The sequence below is a fragment of the Oncorhynchus clarkii genome, chromosome 19, assembly GCF_045791955.1.
Source record: "Oncorhynchus clarkii lewisi isolate Uvic-CL-2024 chromosome 19, UVic_Ocla_1.0, whole genome shotgun sequence".
Classification (NCBI taxonomy): Eukaryota; Metazoa; Chordata; class Actinopteri; order Salmoniformes; family Salmonidae; genus Oncorhynchus; species Oncorhynchus clarkii.
The window spans coordinates 29976419-29993552 of record NC_092165.1 but is presented as its reverse complement, the minus strand read 5'-3'; positions in this window follow the sequence as shown (position 1 = coordinate 29993552).

Genomic DNA, 17134 nt, shown 5'->3' with positions numbered 1-17134 from the left:
AAACACAGGGGTGAAAAAAGGGTGAAATGGCAGATCTTCTGTCTGAAATTACAGTTCGCTTTTTGGTTCCTGGCAGAGAGGGACTGCTTCAAAGCCTATCCCAACATGTACAAGCTATGATGAAAGTGAAATCTAATCAACTACACCTGGGATGTAAAACTAAAACGAATGCCATTTGTAAATAGTTCAGCGTGTGTAACTAAGACATGTTTGATAAGACATTTTATATATTTTTTATGCATATCTGTTGCTTTTATATTGTTTTTGTAAACAGTTCAGTTGTATGGGACCAATACATTGGAAATGCCTAGGCAAAACATTCAGGCACTTTGGAGAGGTTGAAAACACACTTGGAAATCCCCTAATACCTAATAAACGTAATACCGTTTACTAATACCTAAAGTTGGATTACAAAAGGATTTCGAAGTGTTTTATGAAAGTTTATCGTCAACTTTTTTAATTTTAAAAAATTACGCAGCGTTTAAAAACTATGTTTTTTTCTGAATGACACAGCTTCCATAGAAAGCTATTTTGGGTATATATGGACCGATTTAAACGAAAAAAAGACCCAATAGTGATGTTTATGGGGCATATAGGAGGGCCAAGAAAGAAGCTCGTCAAAGGTAATGAATGTTTTATATTTTATTTCTGCGTTTTGTGCTGCTTCGGATAAGCAGAGTCTTTGTTTACGTCGCATTCAGGCATTTTCAGGTGGTGCATGCTATCAGATAATACCTTCTCATGCTTTCGCCGAAAAGCATTTTAAAAATCTGACTTGTTGGCTAGGTTCACAACGAGTGTAGCTTTAATTCAATACCCTGCTTGTGAATTTTGATCAAGGTTTGAGTTTTAACGAGTACATTTAGCATTTAGCGTAGCGCATTTGCATTTCCAGGTGCCTACTTGAGACATATGCGTCTCAAGTAGAGTCAAGAAGTTAAATTGTTTAACTTGGGTTAAACGTTTTGGATAGCTTTCCACAAGCTTCCCACAATAAGATGGGTGAATTTTGGCCCATTCCTCCTGACAGAGTTGTCGTAACTGAGTCAGGTAGGTAGGCCTCGCATGCACGCACATTTTTTCAGCTCTGCCCACACATTTTCTATAGGATTGAGGTCAGGGCTTTGTGATGGCCACTCCAATACCTTGACTTTGTTGTCCTTAAGCCATTTTGCCACAACTTCAAAAGTATGCTTGGGTTCATTGTCCATTCGGAAGACCTATTTGTGACCAATCTTTAACTTCCTGACTGATGTCTTGAGATGTTGCTTCAATATATTCACATAATTTTCCATTCCTCATGTTGCCATCTATTTTGTAAAGTGTACCAGTCCCCCCTGCAGGAAAGCACCTCCACAACATGATGCTGCCACCTCCGTGTTTCACTGTTGGGATGGTGTTCTTCGGCTTGCAGGCCTCCCCCTTTTTCCTCCAAACATAACTTGTGGCCAAACAGTTCTATTTTTGTTTCATCAGACCACAGGACATTTCTCCAAAAAGTACGATCTTTGTCCCCATGTGCAGTTGCAAACCATAGTCTGGATTTTTTATGTCGGTTTTGTAGCAGTGGCTTCTTCCTTGCTGAGCGGCCTTTCAGGCTATGTTGATTTCGGACTCGTTTTACTGTGGATATAGATACTTTTGTACCTGTTAACTCCAGCATCTTCAGAAGGTCCTTTGCTGTTGTTCAGGGATTGATTTGCACTTTTCGCACCAAAGTACGTTCATCTCTAGGAGACAGAACCTTCCTGAGCGGTATGACGGCTCCACAGGTACTCTTCCAATTCACTCAAATTATGTCAATTAGCCTATACAGAGTGCCCCATGGTGGCGGTGGGGTTATGACATGGGCAGGCATAAACTGAGACCTCGAACATAATTGCAATTTGAATGCACAGAAAGACAGTGAGATCCCGAGGCCCATTATCGTGCCATTCATCCGCCGGCATCACTTCCATGTTTCAGCATGATAATGCACGGCCCCATGTCGCAAGGATCTGTACACAATTCATGGAAGCTGAAAATGTCCCAGTTCTTTCATGGCCTGCATACTCACCAGCAATGTCACCCATTGAGCATGTTAGGAATGCTCTGAAACTTTGCACAGCCATTGAAGAGGAGTGGGACAATATTCCACAAGCCACAAGCAACAGCCTGATCAACTCTATGCGACGGAGATGTGTCTCGCTGCATGAGGCAAACTGACTGGTTTTCTGATCCACACCTATACCTTTTTTAAAAAAAGATATCTGTGACCAACAGATGTATATCTGTATTCCTAGTCATGTGAAATCCATAGATTAGGGCAACATTTATGTACTGTAACTCAGTAAGATCTTTGAAATTGTTGCATGTTGCGTTTTTAATTTTTGAATTGTGTAAACGATGTCTTGATGGGTTCGTGTAACAGGGAGATCTAAAACTAACTCTAAAGGACAGGGTGAAGGGCAGACGAGGAAGTCTAAAACCTATTCCAACCATTATTATGAGCCATTTTCCCCTCACCAGTGTCTTCTGGTTAGGAAACTACTACATGAAACAGGCCTGTTGAGATGGACATCTTGGATTTGTTTTTAGGCCTTAGGCCAATCCCACAGGTTGTTGACTGGCCTCTCTGAGATGCTGCTGAAATATTCATGTTGATTAACACTGCCTTGATCTCAATTAACCAATGAGTAATTAATGATCCATAGTCCATGTCATTGATTAGATGATAATGACCACTATAAATATTTACACGTTTGCGTATTTATTGGAGTTGAAATTAGAGTTGGCCGCATTCCTACTCAACATGTTACTGCTATTAACCTATTTAATCCCATCGGAAAAAAACGTTTTCAGCTATAAGGGTCTAAAACATTTACTGAATGATATATCAATGCATTTCCAGCAAATATTGAAATAATAAAGGGTCTCAATGAAATATGTGCAATGTCACATGTTTAGTGTAAATTGTCACATGACCAGAGCTGTTTACTTCCTGGTTGCACCATGAGAAGAGGATGGCTGCATCAAAGCTCCCAAAGCTTTACTAACAAAAGGTTAGTAAAGTATGTTAACATAAAGATAGGACAAATATTTTTGGTACACATCATCTTTAAGGTGTTTAGTATTGATATATGCATTTGCAATTACTCAACTTCGTTCAGTGTGGTCATAGAATGTGTAAACATGTTGACGGCAACAATAGTGACCGGCAGGATAACACAGTGCATCTAGGTATACACATACTTATACACATACATAGTTATTGTTCTATATAATATGTTGGATCTAGGTGCCTGCCCAGTCAAGGCATGCAACATTGCAGTTATCCCTCAAAATGAGAAAGATGCTGTCCTGAGTGATTGTGATAGCGATGGGTCAGCTATGGACTATGGACAGGCCGTTTGCCAGCCAGGCTGTTGAATGCGTATGCTGAACCTGTGCGGAGCCGGACAGGAGGGCGGCTCCGGCAGCTCCGGACAGGAGGGCGGCTCTTGCAGCTCCAGACAGGAGGGAGAACCTGGAGGGAGGAGACGGAGAGACAGCCTGGTGCGTGGGGTTGCCACAGGACCCAATAGAAAAGTCGATAAAGGGTGGGGAGAAGCAGTACAACGGACTCTAGGAAGAAAAGAAAAGTAGAAGAAAAGTAGACGAAAAAGACAATCAAAATGACTGAAATGTTTTTGGAAAAGAAGGTCAATTTATTCAAGACATACTGTATGACAGTAGGTCTGACTGATCACAGTTCAAAATAGTTATGCACAAACTAATCTTGCACTTGGTTCTGAAGCTTAATTCTATATATATATAATAGACTTAGGCTTCAGAACCAAGTGCACGATTATGTTATAAGCACTCATTGTGCAGTGGTGCTTTTTAAATATATATAAAATTGTAAATGTATATAATTGTATTTTGTTCAGGGTAGGCCTCTACTTGAATGCATATTCTACAGGCTACCTCTATCCTAAATGTTACCTTTATGTTCAGTGGGAATGAATCACATGACTGCTATACAGTTGTTAGTGAATGTTGCACTAAAATGTCACAATGACAATGTTTCAATGAACATTGCAATAAAGTACAAGTTCAAATGTTACGATATTAATGTTTCAATACATGTTGCACTAAAGTTGTAACGATTGTCTTCCTCTTCTGATGAGGAATAAGAAGGATCGGACCAATATGCAGCGTGGTACGTGTCCATGTTAATATTTATTTAAACTGAACACAAAACAAAATAACAAGAGAACGAACGAAAACGAAACAGTTCTGTCTGGTACAGAGACAGAAAACAACTACCCACAAATCGTAGTGGGAAAACAGGCTGCCTAAGTATGATTCTCAATCAGAGATAACGATAAACAGCTGACTCTGATTGGGAACAATACCATGCCAAACACAGAAATACAAAAACCGAGAACAACACATAGAATGCCCCCCCCCAACTCACGCACTGACAAAACTAAATTAGAGACATAAAAAAGGAACTAAGGTCAGGATGTGACAAAAGTAACAATGTTGAAATACGTTGATGGTTGTTGTTTTTTTGTCTTTGCTCTCAGTATTCATATCGGTGTTGTATAAGGGTTTTTGATGTGTAAAATAGTCACACTAGAATGTGATGGAGCAATGCTGGGGACTGCTAGTAACAGAGTTTTAAATGTGTTAATGACTGGGTTGGGATATATGAGAACTTAACTGCGTAGGATAAATATGTTAATTCAGTATACGTAACATTATACCACAATACCATAAAACACACTTTTTCACCTACTTTTCCATTAAAATTTCAAAAAAGAATGATTGATTACTTCAAAGGGTTTACTAATGACACAAAATTATTTGGATATCTTCATGTCTGGGAAAAATTTGGGATTAAATGGGTTAACGAGTACTTGAATGCACATTCAATCCAAGGAAACAAGGACGTGCCATACAGAGCCAAACGAAGACACATGGTAGTAAAATTGAATGTTTGTTTCTTTATAGAAGTGATCTACTCTCATCCATAATTAAATCCCTAAACCTCATGGATGCGTCATATGACCCCTTTGTATCACAGTGACTGGCTAGGATATGAATTATAGAAAGAGCAATGCAACTGCAATGAAATGTATGATCAGACATAAAACAGACATTTTTAAAAACCTGATTTAGTTTAAAACTAGCAGAGTAAAACCAACAACATGAATCCCAGAGCTTGAAGCACCGCTTGACTGATTCTGAATCTTCTTACCGATGCCAATGAATAATATTCCAATCGATAAAAAGGAACATTTATATGACGGAGGGCTCATTCTCATTCGGAGTAGACAGCTTATGACTCAGTGGCTTGGTGGAGTGAGGGGTTTCTCATCAATATAAAACTAATGTAACGTTGATACCCGGATAAGAGCGTGACGTGGGTTGGGGTACTGGAGCGGCGGGGCGCCAGCCACGAACGGGGATTAGCAGCCTATCACACATTGTTTATTGGCATTCTCTGACCCTGAGATCTCAGGTGAGATTGTTTCCAGCTAAACGTTGCTTTCGATTGCGTTGTCCTGCCCTGCGCCTCCGCTCCCTCCCTTACCTCCACTCCATCCGCTTCACCCTGAAGCCATAATCTATATGCTTATCAGTGTCATTCCACAGTTGGCGGCTGGGTTCTTGCCTGCCCCATGGCCTGCGCTGGAGCGCTAGTACAGTGTAGTGGTATGCACCTGCAGTAGTGGCCACTGACCTAGGTGTGGAGGGAATACTGAGACTTTAAAGCCAGAGTCTGTGTTGGGGATGGAGGACAGCTTCACCTCTCCACCCTGTCAGGGTCATTCCACAGTCTACAGTTGAGCCCCTGCCCCACAGCCTGTCTGGAGAAATGGTAGAGTAGAATAGTAGAATAGACAGTCCTGATGTTGTTATGTCCAAAGGCTCAGACATGTAAGAAATACTAAATTTGAGTCTATGGAGTACAGGCATCTCTCTCTCTCTCTCAAAAGCAACTCAGTTTGTATTTTCGATTTAATTGAATAAACACAATTATACAGGTAATATAAGTGAAGGCAATGCAATTACGTTTCATGGTTTCCCACAGTTGCCTCAAGCCCACACACCCTAACACATGTAATCTAAACAGAAAGGTGATATCAAAACAATGCAGTAATACACTGAAGTTAGTTAATTGTTATTCGTTGCTCCAAGCCAATAGTATTGTACATATTTCACAAGAACCATGAATGTATCATCTGTGTATCATTTTATTTGTTATTATAGGGGAAACCCATTGTATGCTTTCTGTTAACCACTTGTATATAATGCATAGTGAATTCTATCATAACCACAGATCATCTTGATTTTATTGCCCTAGTAACCAAATAAATACACCATGGACATCCAAATACAATGAGAAACACTACCTTGGATGGTATAGTTGCCCATGTTAGAAACTCAGCAAATGTCACAATACTGCTCTTGCAGAACAAAAAAACAGTCATTTTATTTTGAAAATGAGGGCTATACGTAGACATCGTCAGACCTAGAGACTGGTTAAGTTAGTCGAAACACAAAACAAGTTCCTTGACCATACTATCACGATGGCAGGCAATTCCATCTCCTGAAGTTAGGGCCAGCCCTGAGAGGTTGTTTACTGATTGGCTTCGGGAGGCTTCAGGGGCAGAGTAGACAAAACAATAGCACCTTGAAGGTGGGAACATTGTGCTGCTACCACAAAAATGTCTTATGGGGGAAGAGGACATACTTACAGCCTAAGAGCTGTTGCCATTTTCAGGATATAATTTTTGTTTTTGTTGTGAAGCTTGCCACTCCCTGCAGCACACAACAAGCTTTAATTCTCCCTGTTGCAAGGGAATTATGGCTTATTTAAGATGAAATTGTGAAACCCTGTTATTTTATTGGGCACTAAATAGGAATTTACTATATTAATTTATAACATTTATCTTGAGATGGAAAAACAGTTTTTTATGAAGTTGAACATGTGCTCTTTATAACATAATGTTAACATTAGATGAAATCAATGTTTTTTTTTTAACCAAGTTACACTTCTCAGTGTCAATATTGTTGCGTCTTTTGTTGCATCTGCAGTGGCGAAGCTGAGACGTACTGAGTTGTAAACACGTGGACAAACACAATTATTTTGAAAAAAAATGCTACCACACCTGAGAAGAATTACGCACATGAGACCAAGCCATATTAGTTTCAGGCATTGTACCACAAAGGCCCTTTAATATGCCCCATCAAACAAACACTAAGAAAGCAGTTGACCTGTGCAAGGAATGAGGACTTATTGTTGTAAATTTCTTTCTGGATCAATACCCGTGGCAGCCTTCTAGACTGATTTAGACCTGTTTGGTTGTCATTGCTAACTACACTGAACAAAAATTGTAAACGCAACATGCAACAATTTCAAAGATTTTACTCGTTTACAGTTCATATAAGGGAATCAGTCAATTGATACAAATTCATTAGGCCCTAATCTATGGATTTCACATACCTGGCAATACAGATACTGTATGAATCTGATCGTCACAGATACCTTGAAAAAAATCCTGGTTTCATCTGTACAGGGCAGATGACAGACAGCGTGTATGGCGTTGTGTGGGCGAGCGGTTTGTGCCCCATGGTGGCTTTGGGGTTATGGCATGGGCAGGCATAAGCTACAGACAACGAACACAATTGCATTTTATCAATGGCCATATGAATGCACAGCGATACCGTGACGAGATCCTGAGGCCCATTGTTGTACCATTCATCTACCACCACATATTTCAAGATGATAACGCACAGCCCCATGTCGCAAGGATCTGTACACAATTCCAGGTAGCTGAAAATGTCATACATGCTGTCTGCCATCTGCCCAGTACAGATGCAACGGGATTAATCCGTGAAGAACACACTTCTCCAACATGCCAATGGCCATCCTAAGGTAAGCATTTGCCCATTGAAGTCTGTTACAATGCCGAACTGCAGTCAGGTGAAGACCCTGGTGAGGACGATGAGCTGGAAGACTTGGTCTGCGGTTGTGAGGGCGGTTGGATGTACTGCCACATTCTTTTGAACAATGTTGGAGGCGGCTTATGGTAGAGAAATGAACATTCCCTCAACTTAAGACACCTTTGGCATTGTGTTGTGTGACAAAACGGCACATTTTAGAGTGGCCTTTTATTGTCCCAAACACAAGGTGCATCTGTGTAATGATCATGCTATTTAATCAGCTTCTTAAATTTGCCACACTTGTCAGGTGAATGTATTATCTTGGCAAAAGAGAAATGCACAGTAACAGGAATGTAAACAAAGTTGTGCACAACATTTGAGAGACATAAGCTTTTTGTGCGTATGGAACATTTCTGGGATCTTTTATTTCAGCTCATGAAACATCGGACCCACACTTTACATGCGTTTTTATATTTTTGTTCAGTATAGTTGGGGAGGTGTGGGAATCGTTTACTATGGTGTCAAATCCGATTCAAAAGTTGAACGAGCACTAGATGGCGGCGAGCAAGCAAGATTAAACAAGATTCTTTGCTGCAAAGAAACCACTACTAAAGGACACCAATAAGAAGAGGAGACTTGCTTGGGCCAAGAAACACGAGCAATGGACATGAGACCAGTGGAAATTTGTCCTTTGGTCTGGAGTCCAAATTGGAGATTTTTGGTTCCCTGTCTTTGTGAGACTCGGTGTGGGTGAAAGGATGATCTACGCATGTGTATTCCCCACTTTAAGGCATGGAAGAGATGGTGTGGGGGTGCTTTGCTGGTGACACTGTGTGTAATTTATTTAGAATTGAAGGCACAATTAACCAGCATGGCTACCACAGCATTCTGCAGCGATATGCCATCCCATCTGGTTTGCGCTTAGTCCCACTATCATTTGTTTTTCAACAGGACACTGACCCAACAGACCTCCAGGTTGTGTAAGGGCTATTTTACCAAGGAGAGTGATGGAGAGCTGCATCAGATGACCTGGATTCCACAATCCCCCAACCTCAACCCAATTGAGATGGTTTGGGATGAGTTGGACCGCAGAGTGAAGGAAAAGCAGCCAACAAGTGCTCAGCATATGTGGGAACTCCTTCAATACTGTTAGAAAAGCATTCCAGGTGAAGCTGGTTAATTAAGAGAATGCCAAGAGTATGCAAAGCTGTCATCAAGGCCAAGGGTGGCTAGTTGAAGAATCTCAAAAATAAAATATATTTTGATTTGTTTAACACTTTTGGTTACATGATTCCATGTATGTTATTTCATATTTTTGATGTCTTCACTACAAAAAAAAAACTTTTGACCGGTAGTATAGCTAGCTCATTACTTCTTAGCCAGCAATGTTTGTCTCTAAAACAAAAAGTAGCTCTAGCATAGACCATAAAACGAGTCCACTAACTGCAGGCAGGAGCCAATATTTTGGGTAATAAGCCCAAACACACACACACACACACACACACACACACACACACACACACACACACACACACACACACACACACACACACACACACACACACACACACTCAGCAGATGGGGAATTTTGAAGTATATGAAGACACAAATGGGAGAATCTGCTACCTGCTACAGTTCATCCAGTACATAACCAGTCCCAAATTATAGAATGTAAACTGACATGATATACCAGCTAAACTTAGGTTAACAAGTCCGAACCAGATTTATCGGCCAAATACGTTTGCATGTACAGGATTTTTACTCTGTGAAATGGTCCTGCCACAATAAGCAGAATATACAGACGATAAACAGAATATACAGATAAAAAAATATATATACAGTAGATGCAAAATTTCCACAGATCCACATAGAGTAAGTAAACTCAATAAGGGTATCTGCTAAATGACTAAGATGTAATAAAACATTTAAAAAGCTGAGGACTGAGGAAAACTGCTTTTTTTAATAGTAATTGTCTGATTGGGGACACAACCATTATCAATGAATTACAGAATCCCCAATTGATGTGTTCTTGTTTTTTTTTATTTTATATTTGACACAGTTTAATTGAGTCAGTAATAGAAGAGTCAAATCGCCTAAGGAGTCTCATCAGATCAGGTGTTGTCAGCAAGCCGGAGCCATCTGTGGAAAGAGCCCAAGTAGAACAAAGATATGTCCAAACAGAATACATGTATCATTCAAGATTCCACCTAAAACAATGACATGAGCTCTGTCCCAATTCATCTATGCTCAACTCCTCACTTCCTCTCTACTCGCATCCTTCTCAAAACCCATTGGAGGAGGTCTGTGGCGAGGAACCTTGGGTCATCTCCTCAACTAACCGGTGTCCCCGCACATTGACTCTGTATCGGTACCCCCTGTATATAGCCTCGCTACTGTTTTTTTTTTGTATTCGTTTTTTACTTACGTTTATTTTAGTAAGTACTTAAGACTTATTTTTTCTTTACTGCATTGTTGGTTAAGGGCTTTGTGAGTAAGCATTTCACTGTAAGGTTGTAAATGTCCAAATGTGACACATTTGGACTTGATTTGACAATGGGGTTTTAGGAGGAGGCGCAATGGTCAGTCCACTGTCTATGAATTTGAGAGTGTTTACATTTCTCCAGCCCCGACCCCTCAGCTTTTTACAAAACAGGGGCAAGGAGCATGCTTTGTTATTGTTTCAACTGCTGATTGCCACTTTAATATGAAATACATAAATGAGCATACAAGTATGTTTAAGCATCCATGACTGTTGGAGGTGCGGTGCCATACTGTTAGCTCCCAGGTGACACAGAGCTGACCCACTAAAGATGAAGTTGCAGATGTCTTGTCCGCCCTCTGGCTGTTCTCTAGACAGCGTTAGTGCTGGAAGGTCTCCTACGCACTGTTTGTGGTCACATCACCTCCCTCAGAACCAGTGAACATCTCCAGAGTTTTACAGTAGGGCATCAGTATATTCTATAGAGAGGGCAGAACAGTACAGGAGATTAGCATGGAGTCGAAGTCCCAACTTAAAAGCCTTGTATAATCCATGGACATTGGTAAAACGGTTAACAAAAGTATGGCACTGGAGTTTGAGGCATGTGGAGTGATACACAACTTGTGCCAAGGTCTAGAAGGCATAAGATGAGTTTGTGACTCTCTGCTCCAAACTTGAGGTCCTCTGAGTCATTGGTGTTGTGGCCCAGGGTGATGAAGTAGAAGCCTGACTCCACCTGGTAAAATGTGTTCTCTCTACACACACTGACCTGTCTCCTGAGAACTGGAGTGAGAGAGAGGAAAACAAGATGTCAGGAAATGTCACAAAGAGTTCAATTGGAGTTTAATTGTTTCAATGTCCATTAAGAGCACTGTGACTTTATCAAAAGAGGAAACTGTGGTTAATCATTTCGCCAAATAAGTGATAACAAGATTTGGGACTGGACTGAGTCGAGCTGTAGGGCATTTCCACTGTAACAGAGTGATGCTGACACTCAGACTTTAAAATGTATGTCAAACCAAAACCAATGATTTCAAAGTGAAACAAATCACACAACTATAGGCACAATGACTACTTTTAACAATTTGCAGTCATTGTTTTTTTTTACATACATTTTACAGTGAAAAATCGGCGTCCCAGTATCGCTCATTCCCTGTACCAATCCACTCTACTTGTCAGTCAGCATGGTTCGGTATTGAACCGCATGCTGTCAGTTCATGCTCAACCCACCTCGTGGAGAGCTATCCTCCTTTAGGTTCACTTCATCCCTTACCTACACTACTTGCTGTGTGTGACAGTTTCCGTCCCAAATGGCACCCTATTCGCTATATAGTGCATTAGTTTTGACCAGAGCCCATCTTTGACCAGGGCCCCAGTTTCAGAGGGGGGAAAGGATGGCCACAATTACCCACCATATAATGAAATATCATATTTCTCTCTCAAAGGAACCTCAGAGAAGGTTGTCATGGCAGAAATCCATGAGTAGTTGGCCGTGTGAGACTATGTAGGACAGTGTTCCCAGGGGGATTTGATTGAACCAACAACAGGGTCACTATAGGCCCTTTTCATCTCTACCTGCTGAAAAATGGGAATGAGAGCAACATCTCAGTTACATGAGTTTGATTTAGATGCATGTTCCGTGCTATTGCACTGGGCCCGAAAAATAGGCCTTACAGAAATATGTTACAGTACTTTTATTATTATTGTACACGTGATGGCCACAGTTTAAAAAATGTCAACCTCAGAACATAGTCTGCACAGACACCACTGTTAGGTAAAATGTATGAATTCATCCAGATGGATAGCTTCACTTATACAGTAATCAAGATAATGCAGGCTTGCATTCATCTTGAACCACTTTCCTCCAATCTTAAAAAATTAAATTCTTGGAGAAGCTCATAGAGTGTCCATGAAGTGATTCCACAGGGGCCACCGAGGTTTTGAAGATGAGGCAGCTTACCTAAACAACCATTTGGACTCTTCCTCCATCTTACCAGTCTCATCATGCAGCCAACAAGCCTGTTTTGAGAGAGGACAGACTACACAGGCTGTGAACATCAGATCAGCATCACCAGTCAGTCAGTCAGTCAGTCAGTTGGGCCCAACATCTGACAACCACTCCTGGAAAGACAACTCACCTTGAACAGCAAAACTGAGCCTTGAAAAAAATGCTTCTGAGGTGGGTTGCTGTAGATGGAAATGCTTAGCAATGCTTAGCACCTTGCTTACCCCTGGAGATTATGGCATAGCATGAGAGCGTACATTATGTTCAGTAACATCCAAAGGAATGTTTACATATAGGCCTGTCCTTGCCCGTTGTCATGTTTGGTATGTAAAATAGACTTGGGTGTTATTTTGATAGTTTTGCTGTTTCACATCCTGTATAAGCAGGTACTTGCATTACAGTCACTAAAACCTTGAATTGGATGATTTGTAGGTAAAATCACAATAGACAAAGTCAGAGGTAGACTTAAGTGCTGGAGGATCCTTGACTTTTAAATAAATGCTTCAAGAAATATGAGCACTTACTCGCTAGAGCTGTCATCATCTACTGTACTCTCTGTCAATGTCAAAAAGATCATATGTCTGCCAAGCTTAAAGGTCCAATGCGGCCATTTTTATCTCAATATCAAATCATTTCTGGGTTAAAATTAAGTGCCTTACTGTGATTGTTTTCAATTAAAAATGTTAAATTAAAATACACATATTGTTAGCAAAGAGGCTAGTGGTTAGAGCGTTGGACTAGCAACCGAAAGGTTACAAGATTGAATCCCAAAGCTGACAAGGTAAAAATCTGTCCTTCTGCCCCTGAACAAGGCAGTTAACCTTTATTTAACTAGGCATGTCAGTTAAGAACAAATTCTTATTTTCAATGACGGCCTAGGAACAATGAGTTAACTGCCTGTTCAGGGGCAGAACGACAGTACCTTGTAAGCTCGGGGGTTTGAACTTGCAACCTTCCGGTTACTAGTCCAATACTCTAACCACTAGGCTACCCTCACGAAGCTGATTAAACAGCATGATCATTACACAGGTGCACCTTGTGCTAGGGACAACAAAAGGCCACTCTAAAATGTGCAGTTTTGTCACACAACACAATGCCTCAGATGTCTCAAGTTTTGAGGGATCGTACAATTGGCAAGATGCTGATGTCAACATTGTGAACAGAGTGACCCATGGTGGCGGTTGGGTTATGATATGGGCAGCCATAAACTACAGACAACCAACACAATTGCATTTTATCGATGGAAATTTCAATGCACAAAAATATTGTGACGAGATCCTGGGGCCCATTATGAAGCCCATTTTTAATTTTAATAGATTTTTTTTTTGTTGCCATTTGTGATCAACAGATCTGCAGTCTGTATTCCCAGTTATGTGAAATCCATAGATTAGGGCCTAATGAATTCATTTCAATTGACTGATTTCCTCATATGAACTGTAAGTCAGTAAAATCTTTGAATTTGTTTTTTGTTTGTATGTACAGGAAAATATACAGGAAATATACAGGAAAATGACATTTTTGACTGCACTAGGCCTTGAAATGAGTGAGACAGATGTAAATATTCCAAAAGTCAGTGATTTCCATAAGTCATCTTTTAAAGCCAACAGAAAAAGTACTTGATTGAAATATGCGCTTGTGAGAGCCAGCTATGACAATCTGAGAGGGGGGAAAACAACTCCATTATGTAGTATAATCTCTTAAATACTCATTCAGCCATGATTTTAAGATTTGCATACTGGCTCATCATGGGGCCGGAGCCTTTTACCGTGTAAGAAAGACATCCGCACTATGAATGCTTAATTTTTCTCACTTCCGTAGAACATTCTCTCCTAACTAACGAACCAACCTGCGTATCATGTGTACGAGACACTTCCATAATTCAAAAGCATGAATCTGATTACCTGCTTATTGTGCAGGATAAAATGTATTAATTTTTTTTCCCTCTTGTGGCTTAAAGGGGATCACGATCACTCCCTTGATTTAAGCATTTGTCTTTCTGTTCATCCCGTAAGCCAGAAGTAGAGAGTAGCAGAATACACATTTTTTCCCGGAAATATGTTTATTATTTAATCTAGCCCCAAATACATTTGCATTGCGGCATGATGTGAATGCAAAACAAGCACCAAAATGACAGCAGACCAGCTTGTCACAGTCCTCTCATTTGGTATTAGGAAAAGAGGGAGCGAGGACTCTCTGGGCTCTGTGAGAAAGAAAAGGAGGGTTGCCAGAGTAGAAAATGAATAGGGTTAACTGAGATAAAGTGAGAGTTTGAAGTCACTTGTTTACAAACTAGACTAGTGTCTCAAGATGGTATGCGTCCCAATCCCACAGCCCTGTGAGGCCTGGTCAAAAGTAGGGAACTTTAAAGGGAATAGGGTGCCAATTGCTACTCAGGCCTTTTGGAGACACATGTCCTCCAGAGGACTAATAGTTGTTCTAGGATTCTGCCGCAGGACTTGAACAGCATTGGCCACACAGTTGTGGTGGCTTTTCAGAGGAGATGTAAGCCAAACAAAACAAGTCACCAATCTGATCTCTCTTATGACCCAAAAGGGTTTGAAGTGACGGTAGTAGAGTGTTTCAACTCTGTAGTGGGCTCTGATGTGAGAGCGAGTCATTTGGGGATAATGTTATATAGAGTGGATTGTTGTCGGGAGAGAGTGAAGCATTCGTTCAACGTTGAAGCAATGGCCTCAAGTGCCCCTTCAATTACCGACACGTGAGTATGCTACAGGGCGCTTGCCATCCTCTTCCCCATCCCCTAGCAAGCAATAACACATTGTGTGTGAGTGTGTGTGGGGGGGGGATGAGTTATGGTGAATTGCGTTGCTTGCGAGCAGAAATTAAATCTGCATCAATTACGGTGCTTCAGTCTACATCAGCATTTCCACTTGCTAAGGACAAAGGACATGGTGCTCAAATTAACACTCCTCCATTCGGACTAATTGGAAACACAGTGTCTTAAATGGACCTACTTTACTCTCTCATACTGTACATAGCCTCATTCTGTTTGCTTCCCAAATAGCACCCTATTCCATAGTGCACTACTTTTGACCAAAGCGATCTGCCCAACGCATTACTGGGGGTCCTCCAGGACACCTACAGCACCCGATGTCACAGGAAGGCCAAAAAGATCATCAAGGACATCAACCACCTGAGCCACTGCCTGTTCACCCCGCTAATAATGTCTACATATCTGGCATTACTCATCTCATAAGTATATACTGTTTTCTATACTATTCTATGGTATCTTAGTCACTTAACAATGTTTACATATCTTGCATTACTCATCTCATATGTTTATACTGTATTCTATACTATTCTACTGTACCTTACTCCGTTCCGCTCTGACATCACTCGTCCATATATGTATATAGTCTTAATTCATTCCTACTTAGATCTGTGTGTATTGGGTATATGTTGTGTAATTTGATAGATAATACTTGTTAGATATTACTGCACTGTCAGAGCTAGATGCACAAGCATTTAGCTACACCACCAATAACATCTGCTAATCACGTGTATGTGACCAATACAATATAATTTGGTCCTGGTCAAAAGTAGTGCAGTAATTATTAAATAGGGAGCCATTTGGGATCTATTTACACTGGTGCAGGTTCTGAGGATGCTGGCACTAAAAATGTTTCCAAGAAAAACACCACTACATACACATATATATGTATATATTTATATATGTGTATTTAAGTATGTATGCATGTACTGTATGTGTGTTTATATATATGTATGTATAAAACTGACATCATGTCAGTGATTCTCTTGATAACACAGGTGTGAGTGTTGACGAGGACAAGGCTAGAGATCACTGTCATGCTGATTGAGTTCGAATAACAGACTGAAGCTTGAAAAGGAGGGTGGTGCTTGGAATCATTGTTCTTCCTCTGTCAAACATGGTTACCTGCAAGGAAACACGTGCCGTCATCATTGCTTTGCACAAAAAGGGCTTCACAGGCAATTATATTTCTGCCAGTAAGATTGCACCTAAATCAACCATTTATCGGATCATCAAGAACTTCAAGGAGAGAGGTTAAATTGTTGTGAAGAAGGCTTCAGGGTGCCCAAGAAAGTCCAGCAAGCGCCAGGACCGTGTCCTAAAGTTGATTCAGCTGCAGGATCGGGGCACCAGCAGTACAGAGCTTGCTCAGACTTGGAGTTACATTGTGTTGTTTAAGTGTTCCCTTTATTTTTTGGAGCAGTGTATTTACGTATGTATATAGATAAGTTTTCATTCAAACAGCAACAGTCAGGAACATAGGTGTATACTATGCAGTAACAACAGTTATTTTTGTCACCACGATGTAGGCTAATGAAAATACGACTTGTGATGCAGAACACAGCATATACAGACATCCATATACAGTACACGGCTATAGCCGTGTACTGTATATGGATGTCTGTATATGCTGTGTATATGCTGTGTTCTGCATCACAAGTCGTATTTTCATTAGCCTACATCGTGGTGACAAAAATAACTGTTGTTACTGCATAGTATACACCTATGTTCCTGACTGTTGCTGTTTGAATGAAAACGTATCTGTCTTCCTTACGTGGCAGCACCCAGGTTTATGGCAGCTGCTGTGAATCACAGGGTGTGTGTGTGTGTGTGTGTGTGTGCGTGTGTGTGTGTGTGTGTGTTTTTAGCAGGGGATCCTACTGATGAAAGATAAGTATCGCCTTACTCCCCAGGAAGCCTTGGTGGTAATAAGCATTTTCAT